Source organism: Xenopus tropicalis, chromosome 4 (genome assembly GCF_000004195.4).
Source record: "Xenopus tropicalis strain Nigerian chromosome 4, UCB_Xtro_10.0, whole genome shotgun sequence".
In the NCBI taxonomy this organism is placed as follows: domain Eukaryota; kingdom Metazoa; phylum Chordata; class Amphibia; order Anura; family Pipidae; genus Xenopus; species Xenopus tropicalis.
This window is the reverse complement of record NC_030680.2, coordinates 39,335,451-39,355,752: the sequence shown is the minus strand read 5'-3', so window position 1 is coordinate 39,355,752 and position 20,302 is coordinate 39,335,451. Positions and strand designations below refer to the sequence as shown.

Below are 20,302 nucleotides of genomic sequence, written 5' to 3'. Positions count from 1 at the left end.
GGTTTTGTTCAGTGAGTGTAGCTCACTGTTCTGGCTCAGTGAGTGTCGCTCAGTGTTCTTGTTCAGTGAGTTTAGCTCAGTGTTCCGGTTCAGTGAGTGTAGCTCAATGTTCAAGTTCAGTGAGTGTAACTCGGTGGTCTTGTTGAGTGAGTGTAGCTCAGTGTTCTAGTTCAGTGAGTGTATCTCAGTGGTCAAGTTCAGTGAGTGTAGCTCATTGTTCTGGTTCATTGAGTGTAGCTCAGTGTTCTGGTTCAGTGTGTGTAGCTCAGTGGTATTGTTCAGTGAGTGTAACTCAGTGATCTCTTTCAGTGAGTGTAACTTTGTGATCTGGTTCAGTGAGTGTAACTCAGTGGTCTTGTTCAGTGAGTGATGCTCCGTGGTCTTGTTCAATGAGTGTAACTCAGTGGTCTTGTTCAGTGAGTGTAGCTCAATGGTCTTGTTCAGTGAGTGTAACTCAGTGGTCTTGTTCAGTGAGTGTAGCTCAGTGTTCTGGTTCAATGAGTGTAACTCAATGGTCTTCTTCAGTGAGTGTAACTCAGTGATCTGGTTCAGTGAGTGTAACTCAGGGGTCCGATTGCCATCTTGGAGTCAGGAAGGAATATTTTCCCCTCTGCGGCAAATTAGAGAGGCTTCAGATGGGGTTTTTTTGCCTTCCTCTGGATCAACTAGTAGTTAGGCAGGTTATATATAGGCATTATGGTTGAACTTGATGGACATATGTCTTTTTTCAACCCAACTTACGATGTTACTATGTTACTATGTTGTTCAGTGAGTGTAGCTCAGTGTTCTAGTTCAGTGAGTGTATCTCAGTGGTCAAGTTCAGTGAGTGTAGCTTATTGTTCTGGTTCAGTGAGTGCAGCTCAGTGTTCTGGTTTAGTGAGTGTAGCTCAGTGTTCTTGTTCAATGAGTGTAACTCAGTGGTCTTGTTCATTGAGTGTAGCTCAGTGGTCTTGTTCAGCGAGTGTAACTCAGGGATCTCTTTCAGTGAGTGTAACTTTGTGATCTGGTTCAGTGAGTGTAACTTAGTGGTCTTGTTCAGTGAGTGTAACTCAGTGGTCTTGTTCAGTGAGTGTAACTCAGTGGTCTTGTTCAGTGAGTGTAACTCAGTGGTCTTGTTCAGTGAGTGTAGCTCACTGTTCTTGTTCAGTGAATGTAGCTCAGTGTTCTTGTTCAGTGAGTTTAGCTCAGTGTTCTTGTTCAGTGAGTGTAGCTCAGTGTTCGAATTCAGTGAGTGTAACTCAGTGGTCTTGTTCAGTGAGTGTAGCTCAGTGTTCTAGTTCAGTGAGTGTATCTCAGTGGTCAAGTTCATTGAGTGTAACTCAGTGATCTCTTTCAGTGAGTGTAACTTTGTGAACTAGTTCAGTGAGTGTAACTCAGTGGTCTTGTTCAGTGAGTGTAGCTCAGTGTTCTGGTTCAGTGAATGTAACTTAGTGATCTGGTTCAGTAAATGTAGCTCAGTGGTCTTGTTCAGTGAGTGTAGCTCAGTGGTCTTGTTCAGTGAGTGTAACTCAGTGGTCTTGTTCAGTGAGTGTAGCTCAGTTTTCTGGTTCAGTGAGTGTAGCTCAGTGTTCTTGTTCAGTGAGTGTAGCTCAGTGTTCTTGTTCAGTGAGTGTAGCTCAGTGTTCGAGTTCAGTGAGTGTAAATCAGTGGTCTTGTTCAGTGAGTGCAGCTCATTGTTCTGGTTCAATGAGTGTAACTCAGTGGTCTTGTTTATTGAGTGTAGCTCAGTGGTCTTGTTCAGTGAGTGTAGCTCATTGTTCTGGTTCAATGAGTGTAACTCAGTGGTCTTGTTCATTGAGTGTAGCTCATTGTTCTTGTTCAATGAGTGTAACTCAGTGGTCAAGTTCAGTGAGTGTAGCTCATTGTTCTGGTTCAATGAGTGTAACTCAGTGGTCTTGTTCATTGAGTGTAGCTCAGTGGTCTTGTTCATTGAGTGTAGCTCAGTGGTCTTGTTCAGTGTGTGTAACTCAGTGATCTCTTTCAGTAAGTTTAACTTTGTGATCTGGTTCAGTGAGTATAACTCAGTGGTCTTGTTCAGTGAGTTTAACTCAGTGGTCTTGTTCAGTGAGTGACGCTCCGTGGTCTTGTTCATTGAGTGTAACTCAGTAATCTGGTTCAGTGAGTGTAGCTCAGTGTTCTTGTTCAGTGAGTGTAGCTCAGTGTTCTAGTTCAGTGAGTGTAGTTCAGTGTTCTAGTTCAGTGAGTGTAGCTCAGTGTTCTTGTTCAGTGAGTGTAGCTCATTTTTATGGTTCAGTGAGTGTAGCTCAGTGTTCGAGTTTAGTGAGTGTAACTCAGTGGTCTTGTTCAGTGAGTTTAGCTCAGTGTTCTAGTTCAGTGAGTGTATCTCAGTGTTCTGGTTCATTGAGTGTAACTTAGTGATCTGGTTCAGTGAGTGTATCTCAGTGGTCTTGTTCCGTGAGTGTAGCTCAGTGGTCTTGTTCATTGAGTGTAGCTCAGTGTTCTTGTTTAGTGAGTGTAGCTCAGTGTTCTGGTTCATTGAGTTAATCTCAGTGTTCTTGTTCAGTGAGTAAAGCTCAGTTTTCTGGTTCAGTAAGTGTAGCTCAGTGTTCTTGTTCAGTGAGTGTAGCTCAGTGGTCTTGTTCAGTGAGTGTAGCTCAGTGGTCTTGTTCAGTGAGTGTAGCTCAGTGGTCTTGTTCAGTGAGTGTAACTCAGTGATCTCCTTCAGTGATACCCCCCAGAAAATCAGAGGCACAGTGATACCCCCAGAAAATCAGAGGCGCAGTGATACCCCCACCCCAAGGCCCACACAAAATCAGAGGCACAGTGATACCCCCCAGAAAATCAGGAGGCACAGTGATACCCCCCAGAAAATTAGAGGCACAGTGATACCCCCCAGAAAATCAGAAAGGCGCAGTGATACCCCCACCCCAAGGCCCACAGAAAATCAGAGGCACAGTGATACCCCCCCAGAAAATCAGAGGCACAGTGATACCCCCCCAGAAAGTCAGAGGCACAGTGATACCCCCCCAGAAAATCAGAGGCACAGGGATACCACCCCAGAAAATCAGGAGGCACAGTGATACCCCCAGAAATCAGAGGCACAGGGAATACCCCCCAGAAAATCAGAGGCACAGTGATACCCCCCCAGAAAGTCAGAGGCACAGTGATACCCCCGAGAAAATCAGAGGCACAGTGATACCCCCCAGAAAATCAGAGGCACAGGGATACCCCCAGAAAATCAGGAGGCGCCAGTGATACTCCCACCCCAAGGCCCACAGAAAATCAGAGGCACAGGGATACCCCCCAAAAAATCAGAGGCACAGTGATACCCCCCAGAAAAATCAGAGGCACAGTGATACCCCCCAGAAAATCAGAGGCACAGTGATACCCCCCCCTGAAAATCAGAGGCACAGGGATACCCCCCCAGAAAGTCAGAGCACAGTGACACCCCCCCAGAAAATCAGAGGCACAGGGATACACCCCCAGAAAATAAGAGGCACAGGGATACCCCCCCAGAAAATCAGGAGGCGCAGTGATACTCCCACCCCAAGGCCCACAGAAAATCAGAGGCACAGGGATACCCCCCCAAAAAATCAGAGGCACAGTGATACCCCCCAGAAAATCAGAGGCACAGTGATACCCCCCCAGAAAATCAGAGGCACAGTGATACCCCCCAGAAAATCAGAGGCACAGGGATACTCCCCCAGAAAGTCAGAGGCACAGTGATACCCCCCCAGAAAATCAGAGGCACCAGGGATACCCCCCACCAGAAAATCAGAGGCACAGGGATACCCCCCCAGAAAATCAGAGGCACAGGGATACCCCCCCAGGAAAATCAGAGGCACAGGGATACCCCCCCCAGAAAGTCAGAGGCACAGTGATACCCCCCAGAAAATCAGAGGCACAGGGATACACCCCCAGAAAATAAGAGGCACAGGGATACCCCCCCAGAAAATCAGAGGCACAGGGATACACCCCCCAGAAAATCAGAGGCACCAGTTGATACCCCCAGAAAATCAGAGGCACAATGATACCCCCCAAAAAAAATCAGAGGCACAGTGATACCCCCCCAGAAATCAGGAGCACAGTAATACCCCTCAGAAAATCAGGAGGCCACAGTTGATACCCCTCAGAAAATCAGAGGCACAGTGATACCCCCCCAGAAAATCAGAGGCCAGGGATACCCCCCCAGAAAATAAGGAGGCACAGTGATACCCCCCAGAAAATCAGAGGCACAGGGATACCCCCAGAAAATCAGAGGCACAGTGATACCCCCCCCAGAAAATCAGAGGCACAGTGATACCCCCCAGAAAATCAGAGGCACAGTGATACCCCCCAGAAAATCAGGAGGCACAGTGATACCCCCCAGAAAATCAGAGGCACAGTGATACCCCCCCAGAAAATCAGAGGCACAGTGATACCCCCCAGAAAATCAGGAGGCACAGGGATACCCCCCAGAAAATCAGGAGGCACAGTGATACCCCCCAGAAAATCAGAGGCACAGGGATACCCCCCAGAAAATAAGAGGCACAGTGATACCCCCCAGAAAATCAAAGGCACAGTGATACCCCCACTGACAGATCGCTGGCACAGGGATACCCCCCAGAAATCAGAGGTACAGTGATACCCCCCAGAAAATCAGAGGCACAGTGATACCCCCCAAGAAAATCAAAGGCACAGTGATACCCCCACAGACTGATCGCTGTCACAGGGATACCCCCCAGAAAATCAGAGGTACAATGATACCCCCCCCAGAAAATCAGAGGCACAGTGATACCCCCAGAAAATCAGGAGGCACAGTGATACCCCTCCCCAGAAAATCAAGAGGCACAGTGATACCCCCCAGAAAATCGGAGGCACAGTGATACCCCCCCAGAAAATCAGAGGCACAGTGATACCCCCCAGAAAATCAGAGGCACAGGGATACCCCCAGAAAATCAGAGGCACAATGATAACCCCCAGAAAATCAGGAGGCACAGTGATACCCCCTAGAAAATCAGAGGCACAGTGATACCCCCCAGAAAATCAGAGGGCACAGGGATACCCCCCAGAAAATCAGAGGCACAGGGATACCCCCCCAGAAAATCAGAGGCACAGGGATACCCCCCCAGAAAATCAGGAGGCACAGTGATACCCCCCAGAAAATCAGGAGGCACAGTGATACCCCCCAGAAAATCAGAGGCACAGGGATACCCCCCCCCCAGAAAATCAGAGGCACAGGGATACCCCCCCCAGAAAATCAAGAGGCACAGTGATACCCCCCCAGAAAATCAAAGGCACAGTGATACCCCCACTGACTGATCGCTGTCTGCCAGTAGCAGCAATTAGGACGCCTGCGTGTTTAAATGTCCCGCGCAATAATGGGGCATGCGCAATGAGCGGTCATTTGGTATTATCACATGACCGTGACGTCAAGAAGGTCCCTTCCATGCGTAGGAACTAGCCGCTACCATAGCAACCTAGTACTCAACCATTGTGACGATCCACCTGCGTCAATGTAGTTAGCTCGCTGTCCCAGAAGCCACGCCCCCTGCCTTACTATTGATTGGTAAGTTGTGCCGTTACGTCAGGTGGCGGGTTTTTCTGTCACAAGTTGCTTCTGGCGAGAGGGAAACGTCTGCTCTGATGGAAATGGCATGGAAATGTTTTCTTATCATGGGCACATAGCAGCATAGAAATAAACACGCAAAACCATCAAATTTAACTTCAGGTTAAGGTTGGATCACCGGACGGAGATAGCGAACTGGACCTGTCAGCCATCGGTGGAGGTTCATGGCATCTCACAGGAGCGCTACAGATTAGCTCGGCAGAATAGAAATTGTGAGTTTACGCTGTATTGACATTTTATTTATTGTAGTATGGGCTGAAAAAAACATTCAATATATGATTGATTCAGCATGATATTTATATAGTTTTAAATCAAGATTTCTGCAGAGTGCAATTATTTCTAGGAAGCACCATTTCCATTCACTGTAATGGCCATCGGAAATAACTTTTCATAATTCCTTTTCATAATATTGGTACTGGCTAGAAGATGGCAATAGCACTTATTTGGTATTATTTGAGTATACACTGTTTTGACATTATATATATATATACCCCATGCCTATATACCCCTCCTTCTCATAAGCTTGGTACTGGCTAGCAGATCACAATGGCAGTTATCTCCATTTTATTTAGCAATCTGTAGGATGGGTTTCTGGTTCCAGCAAATGGCAGCATGTAAAACTGATAATGGCGAAGCCAGGTGAGCTGGATCTGCTTTCTTATAATTCTTATAATTACAATGGTACAAAAAGCTACTTTAGATGAATTATTTGATGTGAGGATGCCAGCACTCACGGGACTTCAAAGCAGCATCAACAGAAAAAATAAAAGTTTTACAAAACATATTGTAGCATGTTTTTTTTTTTCCCTGAAGAAAGTTCCTGTTTGGAAATGAGACATCGGAGAAATAAAAAACCATGCTACAATTCGTTTTGTAAAACTTTTTTTTTTTTCTGTCGATGCTGCTTTGAAGTCCCGTGAGTGCTGCTACCTTTGCTGGGACTATATATAGACTTATTGTTAGTGGCTATATATATATATATATATATATATATATGTGTGTGTGTATATAATGTTATTAATAAAATAACCCAGCACTTCCACATCTACCACTACACCTGCAGTGTGTGGTAGGCTGATCTATGGTATATTGATTTAAACTGTCACTTTAATATGACCAATTTAGAATAATCATGACATCAATATATTACACAGTAATTTTATATATATATATAGCTAGCAGGAAACAGTGTCGGCACTCACACGATTTCACGATCGATTTCAAGCAATCGATCGTTAAATCCTGTGAGTGCCGACACTGTTTTCTGCTATTTGATTACTTCGGCTCTGGCACCCAGGTATCGCTAGAAACTTATTGGTGTGCTCCCACTCTATGCTCTGTCTATATATATATATCCAAGGCTATTGTGATACTAATATCTACAGTTAGTATTACTGGTTGTATATATAGTTTGTATGTGAGTGTATAGATTGGTTAGTATAGGTTGTGTGCTGGGTTTACTCGGATGGGTTGAACTTGATGGACAATGGTCTTTTTTCAACCCTATGTAACTATGTAACTATATATATATATATACAGGTATAGGATCCCTTATCAGGAAACCCGTTATACAGAAAACTCCGAATTACGGAGAGCCTGTCTCCCACAGACTCCATTTTAATGAAATAGTTCAGAATTTTAAAACTGATTTCCTTTTTCTCTGTAGAAATAAAACAGCACCTTGTACTTGATCCCAACTAAGATATAAATAATCCTTATTAGAGCCAAAACAATCCTATTGGGTTTAATTACTGTTAAATACCGTGATATAAATTTTTGGTCATACCGCCCAGCACTAGTTTGGGGGCTGAAAATGCAGGATTGTGCTTAGTACAGAGAAATAACCATACAGCCATTATGATGGTATCTCTTAGTCCAGGCATTGGGTATGGTTGGGGGCTGTTTCTGCAGGATTGTGGTTAGTACAGAGAAATAACCATGCAGCCATTATGATGGTATCGCTCTGTCAAGGCATTGGGTATGGTTTGCGGGCTGTTTCTGCAGGATTGTGATTAGTACAAAGAAATAATTATGCAGCCATTATGAAGGTATCTCTCTCTCTCCAAGGCATTGGGTATTGTTCTGCAGGATTGTGCATACTACAGAGAAATAACCATGCAGCCATTATGATGGTATTGCTCTGTCCTGGGATTGGGAATGGTTTGGGGGCTGTTTCTGCAGGGATTGTGCTTAGTACAGAGAAATAACCATGCAGCCATTATGATGGTATTGCTCTGTCCTGGGATTGGGAATGGTTTGGGGGCTGTTCATGCAGGATTGTGCTTAGTACAGAGAAATAACCATGCAGCCATTATGATGGTATCGCTCTGTGCAGGATTGGTATGGTTTGGGGGCTGTTTCTGCAGGATTGGGGTAGGTTGGGGGCTTTTTTGCAGGATTGGGTATGGTTTGGGGGCTGTCATGCAGGATTGTGCTTAGTACAGAGAAATAACCATGCAGCCATTATGATGGTATCGCGCTGTGCAGGCATTGGGTATGGTTTGGGGGCTGTTTCTGAAGGATTGGGTATGGTTTGGGACTGTCTGCAGGATTGTGCTTAGTTCAGAGAAATAACATGCAGCCATTATGATGGTATTGCTCTGTCCTGGGATTGGGAATGGTTTGGGGCTGTTCCTGTAGGAATTTGGGGGTATGGTTTGGGGGTTGTTTCTGCAGGATTGTGCTTAGTACAGAGAAATAACCATGCAGCCATTATGATGGTATAGCTCTGTGCAGGCATTGGGTATGGTTTGGGGGCTGTTTCTGCAGGATTGGGGGCTGTTTTTGCAGGATTGGGTATGGTTGCGGGGCTGTTCATGCAGGATTGTGCTTAGTACAGAGAAATAACCATGCAGCCATTATGATGGTATCGCGCTGTGCAGGCATTGGGTTATGGTTTGGGGCTGTTTCTGCAGGATTTGGTATGGTTTTGGGGGCTGTTTCTGAAGGATTGGGTATGGTTTGGGGGTTGTTTCTGCAGGATTGTGCTTAGTTACAGAGAAATAAACCATGCAGCCATTATGATGGTATCGCTCTGTGCAGGCATTGGGGTATGGTTTGGGGGCTGTTTCTGCAGGATTGGGGTAGGTTTGGGGCTTTTTTTGCAGGATTGGGTATGGTTTGGGGGCTGTTTCATGCAGGATTGTTCTTAGTACAGAGAAATAACCATGCAGCATTATGATGGTATCGCGCTGTGCAGGCATTGGGTATGGTTTGGGCTGTTTCTGCAGGATTTGGTATGGTTTGGGGGCTGTTTCTGAAGGAATTGGGTATGGTTTGGGGACTGTTTCTGCAGGATCGTGCTTAGTTCAGAGAAATAACCATGCAGCCATTATGATGGTATTGCTCTGTCCTGGGATTGGGAATGGTTTGGGGGCTGTTTCTGCTTGATTGTGCTTAGTACAGAGAAATAACCATGGCAGCCATTATGATGTATTGCTCTGTCCTGGGATTGGGAATGGTTTGGGCACTGTTTCTGCAGGATTGTGCTTAGTACAGAGAAATAACCATGGCAGCCATTATGATGGTATTGCTCTGTCCTGGGATTGGGAATGGTTTGGGGGCTGTTCTGCTTGATTGTGCTTAGTACAGAGAAATAACCATGCAGCCATTATGATGGTATTGCTCTGTCCTGGGATTGGGAATGGTATGGGGGGCTGTTTCTGCAGGATTGTGCTTAGTACAGAGAAATAACCATGCAGCCATTATGATGGTATCGCTCTGTGCAGGCATTGGGTATGATTTGAGGGCTGTTCCTGCAGGATTGGGTATGGTTTGGGGCTGTTCATGCAGGATTGTGCTTAGTACAGAGAAATAACCATGCAGCCATTATGATGGTATCGCGCTTTGCAGGCATTGGGTATGGTTTGGGGCTGTTTCTGCAGGATTTGGTATGGTTTGGGGGCTGTTTCTGCAGGATTGTGCTTACTACAGAGAAATAACCATGCAGCCCATTATGATGGTATTGCTCTGTCTGGGATTGGGAATGGTTTGGGGGCTGTTTCTGCAGGATTGTGCTTAGTACAGAGAAATAACCATGCAGCCATTATGATGGTATCGCTCTGTGCAGGCATTGGGTATGGTTTGGGGGCTGTTTCTGCAGGATTGGGGATGGTTTGGGGCTGTTTTTGCAGGATTGGGTATGGTTTGGGGGCTGTTCATGCAGGATTGTGCTTAGTACAGAGAAATAACCATGCAGCCATTATGATGGTATCGCGCTGTGCAGGCATTGGGTATGGTTTGGGGCTGTTTCTGCAGGATTTGGTATGGTTTGGGGGCTGTTTTCTGAAGGATTGGGTATGGTTTGGGGACTGTTTCTGCAGGATTGTGCTTAGTACAGAGAAATAACCATGCAGCCATTATGATGGTTTTGCTCTGTCCTGGGATTGGGAATGGTTTGGGGGCTGTTTCTGCAGGATAGTGCTTAGTACAGAGAAATAACCATGCAGCCATTATGATGGTATTGCTCTGTCCTGGGATTGGGAATGGTTTGGGGGCTGTTGCTGCAGGATTGGGTATGGTTTGGGGGTTGTTTCTGCAGGATTGTCTTAGTACAGAGAAATAACCATGCAGCCATTATGATGGTATCGCGCTTTGCAGGCATTGGGTATGGTTTGGGGCTGTTTCTGCAGGATTTGGTATGGTTTGGGGGCTGTTTCTGCAGGATTGTGCTTACTACAGAGAAATAACCATGCAGCCATTATGATGGTATTGCTCTGTCCTGGGATTGGGAATGGTTTGGGGGCTGTTTCTGCAGGATTGTGCTTAGTACAGAGAAATAACCATGCAGCCATTATGATGGTATTGCTCTGTCCTGGGATTGGGAATGGTTTGGGGGCTGTTCCTGTAGGATTGGGTATGGTTTGGGGGTTGTTTCTGCAGGATTGTGCTTAGTACAGAGAAATAACCATGCAGCCATTATGATGGTATCGCGCTGTGCAGGCATTGGGTATGGTTTGGGGCTGTTTCTGCAGGATTTGGTATGGTTTGGGGGCTGTTTCTGAAGGATTGGGTATGGTTTGGGGACTGTTTCTGCAGGATTGTGCTTAGTTCAGAGAAATAACCATGCAGCCATTATGATGGTATTGCTCTGTCCTGGGATTGGGAATGGTTTGGGGGCTGTTTCTGCTTGATTGTGGCTTAGTACAGAGAAATAACCATGCAGCCATTATGATGGTATTGCTCTGTCCTGGGATGGGAATGGTATGGGGGCTGTTTCTGCAGGATTGTGCTTAGTACAGAGAAATAACCATGCAGCCATTATGATGGTATTGCTCTGTCCTGGGATTGGAATGGTTTGGGGGCTGTTCATGCAGGATTGTGCTTAGTACAGAGAAATAACCATGCAGCCATTATGATGGTATCGCGCTGTGCAGGCATTGGGTATGATTTGGGGCTGTTTCTGCAGGATTTGGTATGGTTTGGGGCTGTTTCTGAAGGATTGGGTATGGTTTGGGGACTGTTTCTGCAGGATTGTGCTTAGTTCAGAGAAATAACCATGCAGCCATTATGATGGTATTGCTCTGTCCTGGGATTGGGAATGGTTTGGGGGCTGTTTCTGCTTGATTGTGCTTAGTACAGAGAAATAACCATGCAGCCATTATGATGGTATTGCTCTGTCCTGGGATTGGGAATGGTTTGGGTGCTGTTTCTGCAGGATTGTGCTTAGTACAGAGAAATAACCATGCAGCCATTATGATGGTATTGCTCTGTCCTGGGATTGGGAATGGTTTGGGGGCTGTTTCTGCTTGATTGTGCTTAGTACAGAGAAATAACCATGCAGCCATTATGATGGTATTGCTCTGTCCTGGGATTGGGAATGGTATGGGGGCTGTTTCTGCAGGATTGTGCTTAGTACAGAGAAATAACCATGCAGCCATTATGATGGTATCGCTCTGTGCAGGCATTGGGTATGATTTGAGGGCTGTTCCTGCAGGATTGGGTATGGTTTGGGGGCTGTTCATGCAGGATTGTGCTTAGTACAGAGAAATAACCATGCAGCCATTATGATGGTATCGCGCTTTGCAGGCATTGGGTATGGTTTGGGGCTGTTTCTGCAGGATTTGGTATGGTTTGGGGGCTGTTTCTGCAGGATTGTGCTTACTACAGAGAAATAACCATGCCAGCCATTATGATGGTATTGCTCTGTCCTGGGATTGGGAATGGTTTGGGGGCTGTTTCTGCAGGATTGTGCTTAGTACAGAGAAATAACCATGCAGCCATTATGATGGTATTGCTCTGTCCTGGGATTGGGAATGGTTTGGGGGCTGTTTGTGCAGGATTGTGCTTTGTACAGAGAAATAACCATGCAGCCATTATGATGGTATTGCTCTGTCCTGGGATTGGAATGGTTTGGGGGCTGTTTGTGCAGGATTGTGCTTAGTACAGAGAAATAACCATGCAGCCATTATGATGGTATTGCTCTGTCCTGGGATTGGGAATGGTTTGGGGGCTGTTCATGCAGGATTGTGCTTAGTACAGAGAAATAACCATGCAGCCATTATGATGGTATCGCTCTGTGCAGGCATTGGGTATGGTTTGGGGGCTGTTTCTGCAGGATTGGGGTAGGTTTGGGGCTTTTTTTGCAGGATTGGGTATGGTTTGGGGGCTGTTCATGCAGGATTGTGCTTAGTAAAGAGAAATAACCATGCAGCCATTATGATGGTATCGCGCTGTGCAGGCATTGGGTATGGTTTGGGGCTGTTTCTGAAGGATTGGGTATGGTTTGGGGACTGTTCTGCAGGATTGTGCTTAGTTCAGAGAAATAACCATGCAGCCATTATGATGGTATTGCTCTGTCCTGGGATTGGGAATGGTTTGGGGGCTGTTCCTGTAGGATTGGGTATGGTTTGGGGGTTGTTTCTGCAGGATTGTGCTTAGTACAGAGAAATAACCATGCAGCCATTATGATGGTATAGCTCTGTGCAGGCATTGGGTATGGTTTGGGGGCTGTTTCTGCTGGATTGGGGGCTTTTTTTGCAGGATTGGGTATGGTTTGGGGGCTGTTCATGCAGGATTGTGCTTAGTACAGAGAAATAACCATGCAGCCATTATGATGGTATCGCGCTGTGCAGGCATTGGGTATGGTTTGGGGCTGTTTCTGCAGGATTTGGTATGGTTTGGGGGCTGTTTCTGAAGGATTGGGTATGGTTTGGGGACTGTTTCTGCAGGATTGTGCTTAGTTCAGAGAAATAACCATGCAGCCATTATGATGGTATTGCTCTGTCCTGGGATTGGGAATGGTTTGGGGGCTGTTTCTGAAGGATTGGGTATGGTTTGGGTGCTGTTTCTGCAGGATTGTGCTTAGTACAGTGAAATAACCATGCAGACATTATGATGGTATCGCTCTGTGCAGGCATTGGGTTTGGTTTGGGGGCTGTTTCTGCAGGATTGGGGATGGTTTGGGGGCTGTTTTTGCAGGATTGGGTATGGTTGGGGGCTGTTCATGCAGGATTGTGCTTAGTACAGAGAAATAACCATGCAGCCATTATGATGGTATCGCGCTGTGCAGGCATTGGGTATGGTTTGGGGCTGTTTCTGCAGGATTTGGTATGGTTTGGGGGCTGTTTCTGAAGGATTGGGTATGGTTTGGGTGTTGTTTCTGCAGGATTGTGCTTAGTACAGAGAAATAACCATGCAGCCATTATGATGGTATCGCTCTGTGCAGGCATTGGGTATGGTTTGGGGGCTGTTTCTGCAGGATTGGGGTAGGTTTGGGGGCTTTTTTTGCAGGATTGGGTATGGTTTGGGGGCTGTTCATGCAGGATTGTTCTTAGTACAGAGAAATAACCATGCAGCCATTATGATGGTATCGTGCTGTGCAGGCATTGGGTATGGTTTGGGGCTGTTTCTGCAGGATTTGGTATGGTTTGGGGGCTGTTTCTGAAGGATTGGGTATGGTTTGGGGACTGTTTCTGCAGGATTGTGCTTAGTTCAGAGAAATAACCATGCAGCCATTATGATGGTATTGCTCTGTCCTGGGATTGGGAATGGTTTGGGGGCTGTTTCTGCTTGATTGTGCTTAGTACAGAGAAATAACCATGCAGCCATTATGATGGTATTGCTCTGTCCTGGGATTGGGAATGGTTTGGGCACTGTTTCTGCAGGATTGTGCTTAGTACAGAGAAATAACCATGCAGCCATTATGATGGTATTGCTCTGTCCTGGGATTGGGAATGGTTTGGGGGCTGTTTCTGCTTGATTGTGCTTAGTACAGAGAAATAACCATGCAGCCATTATGATGGTATTGCTCTGTCCTGGGATTGGGAATGGTATGGGGGCTGTTTCTGCAGGATTGTGCTTAGTACAGAGAAATAACCATGCAGCCATTATGATGGTATCGCTCTGTGCAGGCATTGGGTATGATTTGAGGGCTGTTCCTGCAGGATTGGGTATGGTTTGGGGGCTGTTCATGCAGAATTGTGCTTAGTACAGAGAAATAACCATGCAGCCATTATGATGGTATCGCGCTTTGCAGGCATTGGGTATGGTTTGGGGCTGTTTCTGCAGGATTTGGTATGGTTTGGGGGCTGTTTCTGCAGGATTGTGCTTAGTTCAGAGAAATAACCATGCAGCCATTATGATGGTATTGCTCTGTCCTGGGATTGGGAATGGTTTGGGGGCTGTTTCTGCAGGATTGTGCTTAGTACAGAGAAATAACCATGCAGCCATTATGATGGTATCGCTCTGTGCAGGCATTGGGTATGGTTTGGGGGCTGTTTCTGCAGGATTGGGGATGGTTTGGGGCTGTTTTTGCAGGATTGGGTATGGTTTGGGGGCTGTTCATGCAGGATTGTGCTTAGTACAGAGAAATAACCATGCAGCCATTATGATGGTATCGCGCTGTGCAGGCATTGGGTATGGTTTGGGGCTGTTTCTGCAGGATTTGGTATGGTTTGGGGGCTGTTTCTGAAGGATTGGGTATGGTTTGGGGACTGTTTCTGCAGGATTGTGCTTAGTACAGAGAAATAACCATGCAGCCATTATGATGGTTTTGCTCTGTCCTGGGATTGGGAATGGTTTGGGGGCTGTTTCTGCAGGATAGTGCTTAGTACAGAGAAATAACCATGCAGCCATTATGATGGTATTGCTCTGTCCTGGGATTGGGAATGGTTTGGGGGCTGTTGCTGCAGGATTGGGTATGGTTTGGGGGTTGTTTCTGCAGGATTGTCTTTAGTACAGAGAAATAACCATGCAGCCATTATGATGGTATCGCGCTTTGCAGGCATTGGGTATGGTTTGGGGCTGTTTCTGCAGGATTTGGTATGGTTTGGGGCTGTTTCTGCAGGATTGTGCTTACTACAGAGAAATAACCATGCAGCCATTATGATGGTATTGCTCTGTCCTGGGATTGGGAATGGTTTGGGGGCTGTTTCTGCAGGATTGTGCTTAGTACAGAGAAATAACCATGCAGCCATTATGATGGTATTGCTCTGTCCTGGGATTGGGAATGGTTTGGGGGCTGTTCCTGTAGGATTGGGTATGGTTTGGGGGTTGTTTCTGCAGGATTGTGCTTAGTACAGAGAAATAACCATGCAGCCATTATGATGGTATCGCGCTGTGCAGGCATTGGGTATGGTTTGGGGCTGTTTCTGCAGGATTTGGTATGGTTTGGGGGCTGTTTCTGAAGGATTGGGTATGGTTTGGGGACTGTTTCTGCAGGATTGTGCTTAGTTCAGAGAAATAACCATGCAGCCATTATGATGGTATTGCTCTGTCCTGGGATTGGGAATGGTTTGGGGGCTGTTTCTGCTTGATTGTGCTTAGTACAGAGAAATAACCATGCAGCCATTATGATGGTATTGCTCTGTCCTGGGATTGGGAATGGTTTGGGCGCTGTTTCTGCAGGATTGTGCTTAGTACAGAGAAATAACCATGCAGCCATTATGATGGTATTGCTCTGTCCTGGGATTGGGAATGGTTTGGGGGCTGTTTCTGCTTGATTGTGCTTAGTACAGAGAAATAACCATGCAGCCATTATGATGGTATTGCTCTGTCCTGGGATTGGGAATGGTATGGGGGCTGTTTCTGCAGGATTGTGCTTAGTACAGAGAAATAACCATGCAGCCATTATGATGGTATTGCTCTGTCCTGGGATTGGGAATGGTTTGGGGGCTGTTCATGCAGGATTGTGCTTAGTACAGAGAAATAACCATGCAGCCATTATGATGGTATCGCGCTGTGCAGGCATTGGGTATGGTTTGGGGCTGTTTCTGCAGGATTTGGTATGGTTTGGGGGCTGTTTCTGAAGGATTGGGTATGGTTTGGGGACTGTTTCTGCAGGATTGTGCTTAGTTCAGAGAAATAACCATGCAGCCATTATGATGGTATTGCTCTGTCCTGGGATTGGGAATGGTTTGGGGGCTGTTTCTGCTTGATTGTGCTTAGTACAGAGAAATAACCATGCAGCCATTATGATGGTATTGCTCTGTCCTGGGATTGGGAATGGTTTGGGTGCTGTTTCTGCAGGATTGTGCTTAGTACAGAGAAATAACCATGCAGCCATTATGATGGTATTGCTCTGTCCTGGGATTGGGAATGGTTTGGGGGCTGTTTCTGCTTGATTGTGCTTAGTACAGAGAAATAACCATGCAGCCATTTTGATGGTATTGCTCTGTCCTGGGATTGGGAATGGTATGGGGGCTGTTTCTGCAGGATTGTGCTTAGTACAGAGAAATAACCATGCAGCCATTATGATGGTATCGCTCTGTGCAGGCATTGGGTATGATTTGAGGGCTGTTCCTGCAGGATTGGGTATGGTTTGGGGGCTGTTCATGCAGGATTGTGCTTAGTACAGAGAAATAACCATGCAGCCATTATGATGGTATCGCGCTTTGCAGGCATTGGGTATGGTTTGGGGCTGTTTCTGCAGGATTTGGTATGGTTTGGGGGCTGTTTCTGCAGGATTGTGCTTACTACAGAGAAATAACCATGCAGCCATTATGATGGTATTGCTCTGTCCTGGGATTGGGAATGGTTTGGGGGCTGTTTCTGCAGGATTGTGCTTAGTACAGAGAAATAACCATGCAGCCATTATGATGGTATCGCTCTGTGCAGGCATTGGGTATGGTTTGGGGGCTGTTTCTGCAGGATTGGGGATGGTTTGGGGGCTGTTTTTGCAGGATTGGGTATGGTTTGGGGGCTGTTCATGCAGGATTGTGCTTAGTACAGAGAAATAACCATGCAGCCATTATGATGGTATCGCGCTGTGCAGGCATTGGGTATGGTTTGTGGCTGTTTCTGCAGGATTTGGTATGGTTTGGGGGCTGTTTCTGAAGGATTGGGTATGGTTTGGGGACTGTTTCTGCAGGATTGTGCTTAGTACAGAGAAATAACCATGCAGCCATTATGATGGTTTTGCTCTGTCCTGGGTTTGGGAATGGTTGGGGGCTGTTTCTGCAGGATAGTGCTTAGTACAGAGAAATAACCATGCAGCCATTATGATGGTATTGCTCTGTCCTGGGATTGGGAATGGTTTGGGGGCTGTTGCTGCAGGATTGGGTATGGTTTGGGGGTTGTTTCTGCAGGATTGTATTTAGTACAGAGAAATAACCATGCAGCCATTATGATGGTATCGCGCTTTGCAGGCATTGGGTATGGTTTGGGGCTGTTTCTGCAGGATTTGGTATGGTTTGGGGGCTGTTTCTGCAGGATTGTGCTTACTACAGAGAAATAACCATGCAGGCATTATGATGGTATTGCTCTGTCCTGGGATTGGGAATGGTTTGGGGGCTGTTTCTGCAGGATTGTGCTTAGTACAGAGAAATAACCATGCAGCCATTATGATGGTATTGCTCTGTCCTGGGATTGGGAATGGTTTGGGGGCTGTTCCTGTAGGATTGGGTATGGTTTGGGGGTTGTTTCTGCAGGATTGTGCTTAGTACAGAGAAATAACCATGCAGCCATTATGATGGTATCGCTCTGTGCAGGCATTGGGTATGGTTTGGGGGCTGTTTCTGCAGGATTGGGGTAGGTTTGGGGGCTTTTTTTGCAGGATTGGGTATGGTTTGGGGGCTGTTCATGCAGGATTGTGCTTAGTACAGAGAAATAACCATGCAGCCATTATGATGGTATCGCGCTGTGCAGGCATTGGGTATGGTTTGGGGCTGTTTCTGCAGGATTTGGTATGGTTTGGGGGCTGTTTCTGAAGGATTGGGTATGGTTTGGGGACTGTTTCTGCAGGATTGTGCTTAGTTCAGAGAAATAACCATGCAGCCATTATGATGGTATTGCTCTGTCCTGGGATTGGGAATGGTTTGGGGGCTGTTTCTGCTTGATTGTGCTTAGTACAGAGAAATAACCATGCAGCCATTATGATGGTATTGCTCTGTCCTGGGATTGGGAATGGTTTGGGTGCTGTTTCTGCAGGATTGTGCTTAGTACAGAGAAATAACCATGCAGCCATTATGATGGTATTGCTCTGTCCTGGGATTGGGAATGGTTTGGGGGCTGTTTCTGCTTGATTGTGCTTAGTACAGAGAAATAACCATGCAGCCATTATGATGGTATTGCTCTGTCCTGGGATTGGGAATGGTATGGGGGCTGTTTCTGCAGGATTGTGCTTAGTACAGAGAAATAACCATGCAGCCATTATGATGGTATCGCTCTGTGCAGGCATTGGGTATGATTTGAGGGCTGTTCCTGCAGGATTGGGTATGGTTTGGGGGCTGTTCATGCAGGATTGTGCTTAGTACAGAGAAATAACCATGCAGCCATTATGATGGTATCGCGCTTTGCAGGCATTGGGTATGGTTTGGGGCTGTTTCTGCAGGATTTGGTATGGTTTGGGGGCTGTTTCTGCAGGATTGTGCTTACTACAGAGAAATAACCATGCAGCCATTATGATGGTATTGCTCTGTCCTGGGATTGGGAATGGTTTGGGGGCTGTTTCTGCAGGATTGTGCTTAGTACAGAGAAATAACCATGCAGCCATTATGATGGTATCGCTCTGTGCAGGCATTGGGTATGGTTTGGGGGCTGTTTCTGCAGGATTGGGGATGGTTTGGGGGCTGTTTTTGCAGGATTGGGTATGGTTTGGGGGCTGTTCATGCAGGATTGTGCTTAGTACAGAGAAATAACCATGCAGCCATTATGATGGTATCGCGCTGTGCAGGCATTGGGTATGGTTTGGGGCTGTTTCTGCAGGATTTGGTATGGTTTGGGGGCTGTTTCTGAAGGATTGGGTATGGTTTGGGGACTGTTTCTGCAGGATTGTGCTTAGTACAGAGAAATAACCATGCAGCCATTATGATGATTTTGCTCTGTCCTGGGATTGGGAATGGTTTGGGGGCTGTTTCTGCAGGATAGTGCTTAGTACAGAGAAATAACCATGCAGCCATTATGATGGTATTGCTCTGTCCTGGGATTGGGAATGGTTTGGGGGCTGTTGCTGCAGGATTGGGTATGGTTTGGGGGTTGTTTCTGCAGGATTGTATTTAGTACAGAGAAATAACCATGCAGCCATTATGATGGTATCGCGCTTTGCAGGCATTGGGTATGGTTTGGGGTTGTTTCTGCAGGATTTGGTATGGTTTGGGGGCTGTTTCTGCAGGATTGTGCTTACTACAGAGAAATAACCATGCAGCCATTATGATGGTATTGCTCTGTCCTGGGATTGGGAATGGTTTGGGGGCTGTTTCTGCAGGATTGTGCTTAGTACAGAGAAATAACCATGCAGCCATTATGATGGTATTGCTCTGTCCTGGGATTGGGAATGGTTTGGGGGCTGTTCCTGTAGGATTGGGTATGGTTTGGGGGTTGTTTCTGCAGGATTGTGCTTAGTACAGAGAAATAACCATGCAGCCACTATGATGGTATCGCTCTGTGCAGGCATTGGGTATGGTTTGGGGGCTGTTTCTGCAGGATTGGGGTAGGTTTGGGGGCTTTTTTTTGCAGGATTGGGTATGGTTTGGGGACTGTTTCTGCAGGATTGTGCTTAGTTCAGAGAAATAACCATGCAGCCATTATGATGGTATTGGTCTGTCCTGGGATTGGGAATGGTTTGGGGGCTGATTCTGCTTGATTGTGCTTAGTACAGAGAAATAACCATGCAGCCATTATGATGGTATTGCTCTGTCCTGGGATTGGGAATGGTTTGGGCGCTGTTTCTGCAGGATTGTGCTTAGTACAGAGAAATAACCATGCAGCCATTATGATGGTATTGCTCTGTCCTGGGATTGGGAATGGTTTGGGGGCTGTTTCTGCTTGATTGTGCTTAGTACAGAGAAATAACCATGCAGCCATTATGATGGTATTGCTCTGTCCTGGGATTGGGAATGGTATGGGGGCTGTTTCTGCAGGATTGTGCTTAGTACAGAGAAATAACCATGCAGCCATTATGATGGTATCGCTCTGTGCAGGCATTGGGTATGATTTGAGGGCTGTTCCTGCAGGATTGGGTATGGTTTGGGGGCTGTTCATGCAGGATTGTGCTTAGTACAGAGAAATAACCATGCAGCCATTATGATGGTATCGTGCTTTGCAGGCATTGGGTATGGTTTGGGGCTGTTTCTGCAGGATTTGGTATGGTTTGGGGGCTGTTTCTGCAGGATTGTGCTTACTACAGAGAAATAACCATGCAGCCATTATGATGGTATTGCTCTGTCCTGGGATTGGGAATGGTTTGGGGGCTGTTTCTGCAGGATTGTGCTTAGTACAGAGAAATAACCATGCAGCCATTATGATGGTATCGCTCTGTGCAGGCATTGGGTATGGTTTGGGGGCTGTTTCTGCAGG

General features: G+C 46.4%; 1 long non-coding RNA gene across 1 annotated transcript in view; it reads left to right on the top strand.

The window, feature by feature from the left end:
- The first annotated feature begins 5,516 nt into the window (after positions 1-5,516).
- LOC116410365 overlaps positions 5,517-20,302 on the top strand; it is a 55,184-nt gene continuing 40,398 nt past the window's right edge. Inside the window, exon 1 of the long non-coding RNA XR_004222326.1 lies at positions 5,517-5,781. This is a non-coding gene — a long non-coding RNA (uncharacterized LOC116410365). The remainder of the gene's footprint in view (positions 5,782-20,302) is intronic.